Source organism: Phyllostomus hastatus, unplaced genomic scaffold (assembly GCF_019186645.2).
Source record: "Phyllostomus hastatus isolate PE091 unplaced genomic scaffold, TTU_PhHast_1.1 phas_scaffold_12, whole genome shotgun sequence".
NCBI lineage: Eukaryota > Metazoa > Chordata > Mammalia > Chiroptera > Phyllostomidae > Phyllostomus > Phyllostomus hastatus.
This window is the reverse complement of record NW_025334007.1, coordinates 19028165-19032854: the sequence shown is the minus strand read 5'-3', so window position 1 is coordinate 19032854 and position 4690 is coordinate 19028165.

Below are 4690 nucleotides of genomic sequence, written 5' to 3'. Positions count from 1 at the left end.
TATCTTATGCTGTGTCTACTCTGCCAAGTAATGCACATTGCTCTCTTATTTGTTAAACAGAAGACTCAGTGCTTTTTTCATCAAAAAATAAGGGGACTTTTGTGTTCAGCTCAGTTTTTATAAAGGGCTGAGAACTGGAAGAAAGGAGTATGCTTAAAGATACATCCTTCGGCTCCGTCAATATGAGATGAATGTTTCAAGCCATATTAAATTAGTTAGCTCTCCAGTGATATTTTTTGCCTCCTCCTTTTCTCCTCTTCAATTTCTTGGCTCCATCTACTTTATATTGTTTCTACCGCAAACTTCATTTGGTAGCAATATGGCAACAAAGGATAGTGTGTTAAATTGTACCTGGGATTTGTTTTAATTAGGTATGGCAGGATGCATGGACATGAAAATAATTATCATGAAGGAAGAAGTTCATATTCACAGATCTCTAAAAACAGGAGTCCCAACATACCACACAGGTCCACACAGGGAAGGACCAGAGTTACTCAGGAGGCAGAGGGGCCAGAAAAAAGCATGGGCAAAGTTTTTATTGTGGTTTTCATAGTAAAGAAAGGAGAAAGCAGGGTAGACAGACTTGAGATTGGCCAGTTTAAATAATTTTAGTGGACTTTGGAATGTAGGACTGCCCCTTGTTGTCTCGTAGCTCGCCTTGGGGTGATATTATGGCAGGGGAATTGTCTTAGTCCATTCAAGCTGCTCTAACAGAATACCATAGACTTGGTGGTTTATAAACAACAGAAACTTCTTTCCTACAGTTTTGAGGGCTGGAAGTCTGAGATCACAGTGCTAGCACAATTAGGTTGTAGTGAGAACCCTCTTCTAGTTTGAAGACTCTTGCTGTGTCTTCACATGGTGGAAAGAAGGCAAGAGAGCTCTCTGGGGTCTCTTTCAAAAGGGCACTAATCCCATCATGGGGTTCTACCCTCAGAACTTTATTACCTCCCAAAGTCTTCATGTCCTAATACCATCATATTGGGGGGTAGGATTTCAAAATATGAATTTTGGAGGGACAGAAGTCAGACTATAACTGGGATAGTGGCTCAAATTGTGAGAGCTCAGTCAAAGAGGTAGTTGGCAAGGATGGTCTGTGGATGGATTGATTGGTTTGCTGTCTCTAGGAATTACCTAACTCTAGGAAGGGTAGTCTTTACAGGATCAGCAAGGCCCTATATGTCAAAGCATCTTAAAACACAGAAAATAACAACATAATTAATGCAAGTAAATGAAGTCTGAGCAGCCAAAGCTATAGCTGCCCACAACAGCACATTATAGGTGTGAACTCATTAATTGCCTCAACAGTCTCATGAGGTGGGTAACCATTGCTTCCCCCCCTCATTTTAGTAAAATGAGAAGACTAAAGCACAAAGAAATTAAATAACCTGCTCAAAATCACACAACAAATTAAAACAGCACTGTGAAAATGAGACTATAGAAGGTAGAACATGCTCTTTGCAGAGCACATTTTAACCTGTGAACCCTGAGGGGAAAAAAGACACCTACTAATAAGGGTTCCTGGTGGCTAACTGGGCTCAAATTTTTAAAAAAACAGAGCCCAGCAGCCATTTCTACATAGGAACCTCTCACACAAACTGCACTTCACAGAGAAGCCTGCGATGAATTGCTTGCCTCTGTACTGTGTTCCTGCCATCTGAGCAGCCCTTATAAAGGAGTTCCTGTAGTCCTATTTTGAGCAATAGGACTGAGGATTTCCCTATCCAATTGCAGCTGAACAGTTCTGGCCATAGGGGTTCTGCTCTGACCAATCAGGAAAGCACCTTTTGGACCAATCGAACTGCAAGAATTTGGAGTCCTCATTTGCATGAGGACAGACCAGTTAAGGACCAAGGTCGGGGGAATCCTGTCCATATAAGCCAGCTCCCCTTTGGCTCAGAGACCACACTTTCCCTTTCCACTGAAGACTAAAGACTGCATCTCCGTGGCGGTGCTGAAACACAGAAAATGTCTCATCAGAGCGGAGCTATCTGGCTGGAGAGGGGCCTGGCCCCAGGGCCACCTGGCCCAAGAGCTGTTTCATGGCTGTGCTGTTTTTATAGCATGCTGTATCACTGTTGAGCTGTTTGCACTGAATAAAATGTTCTTTATCGCACTCCAAATTGGGAATTCCTGTTGGTGTTGAATTGGTGCCAGTGACAAACTTAAGTGGTGTGAAATAGTATTGCTTTCTAGTCTCTGCATAGTTTGTTATACTCAGGGAATTTATTTCAGATTTTAGACATTTAGGTGCCACACTAAACAGGAACCCTCTCTATGCAAACTGTTAATCCTTACCAAGCAACTTCAGGAAGGGTCTTAAGAATCAACTAACCTCCTTGGCCCCATACTGTTAAGAATAACAGGTCATTATCACCCACTGTCAATCCTGCCTTCCCTCCCTAGCCTAACTCAGGGACTGCCACTCTATGTTCTTTGCTGAGCAGTTTCTGAGCCAGCCCTGACTAGGACTGAATGTTTCACCAATCTCAAGTCCACCTGTGGATCTGAACCTGGTTTTGCTTCCCTTGTTCCAGGTTCTGCATTGCTAGGACCGGGCCATGAACAAAGTGTGACTCCTCTGTCCCAGCTACATTAGCACAGAAAGCTTGCCTGGCAAGTGCCTGGTTTCCCTGCCAAGAGCTGCATTTTCCTGTGGGTAGGGGCCCTGGGACATGGTATGTCTGCAAAGAACTAAGAACTCCCCTTTTCAGAGATGTAACAAAATAATGCAAGCCTAAGACAGGGACTGGCCTTGCTCTCTTTGCTCTGTCTTGTACTGCAGTGGTTTCCAGTCTTATTTTCTCTCTCCTATGTGATTATAACCTTCTTGAGATCTATGACTTATCTGTGTGTCTTGCACATATTTTTAATTAAAAAATGTAAAATACAATCTCCATTCTTACTTTGGAGATGGAATTGGTGTTAGGTAAAATGACATTCCAAAGAAAGAGAAGTAATCTAAGAAATAAAAATAGCCTTTTTTTGAGAAAAATGTTTCTCTTTCATGTTGTTTTTTTAATACTTACCGTATATGATTAACTCAATGAGCACAGAATCCCAATGATCTGTGCTGTGTCTAATGGCGATAAAGGTTTTGTTTCATTTAAAAACAAACCATCTCACAAAAAAGGCAAAAGTGTCCATTAATATTGCTGATTACTTCCAGCACATTCAGGAGGTCTTAGCCAAGATGAGTCATATTGCTTAGTTTTATTTTTAATATAATGACTGAAAATTTTCATTTCATAATGGAATGACCCCAGATAGTTTTTTTTTCTTAACAAACACCACGAGTTGGCAAACCACAGCCTTTAGGCCAAATCCAGTCCTCTGCTTGTATTTGCAAATAAAGTTTTGTTGGACTACCACTATGCTCATTGTCTATGGGTTATTTTTGCACTACAATGGCAGCAATGAGTAGTAGTGACCAAGACTATACGGTTAATAAAGCCAAACATATTTCTTTTTGTCTCTTTACAGAAAGTGTTTGCTGACACCACACCTTAACTTGAAGAGTTGTTAATTAATAAAGCCTAAGATTTTATTTTATTTTCTGGTGCTCGTTTCCTTTTGAGCAATGATTAATTAGTAGTTTTGCAGTCCATTTGTATGATACCTTCCTTCAAAAAGTCTGTTTGCTTGTAGATTTGCACATCTGGCACAAAGCTCCTGAGCCCTTTTCCCAGACTCAGAGAGGTTAATTGCCTTGATAACATTGCACATACAGATAGTGGTAGGAGCCCAGAAGAAGACTCAGGTTTATAATTCCAGTCAGTCCCCTTGTGATGACTATTTGTGTCTGAGGTTGTGACTCTTACACTGCACCAAAACCAATGTAAAAGGAGAATGTTTTGTCAACTAGCTGGTGCTCTGTGTACCAGTTAATCCAAATAATACCAATATTAAAATGTGCATTGATACCAACAATCATGCTTCCAGACTAATGCATTTTTCAAGGGGCAGTACAAGTGTCATCTAGTCCATGATGCTCTTCTAAGTGGGTAAGTTAGAATAACACTTCCACTTTGTACCCCTAGCATGCCTTCTTTAGACCCAGGGGACCCACCTGAGCCTCAGGCCTCATGCATTGAAGGTCCTCCTCTGTCTACATGTCTCTCAAAACCCAGGACTCTATTGGACTAAATGGATGTGGGACCCCCTTCTGGACTACGCCCCTGTACCTGAGACTTAGGCATTCCATGACCAAATGTCCAAGCTTGCTTCTAAGCCTACATGGATTCTTCCCAGTGTTCTTTATGTTTCCAAGAACAGAGAGCAGATCATTCTGTTTTGTATACCTCCAGGCCTGAGAGTTGGCCAAGGGGAAATCGTTTGCAGAATGTTCTGATGGCCCTTTATGTGCAGATTGGAGTGTCCACTTTCGTGCCTGAGGCCCTTCATGGTTTGCAATGGAGCTGGAGACGGGAAGAGGAGGGCCTGTGATTTGGATAGGCCTCCATATGAACCCTTGCTTGGGCCCTGCAAATGGATCATGTTACCTAAAGCCCATTCTTGCACTAACTTGTTTACAAACAGCCTCTCCCTGCTAAACTATAAACTCCTGGAATGCAAGAGCCACCTCTCCTATGTTCCCACACATCTCTGGTACCTGCACAGTGGGTTGGGACACTTGGAGTGCTCAGTAGATATTGAAGGAATGAAAGAACACCATCATATCACTAAATTG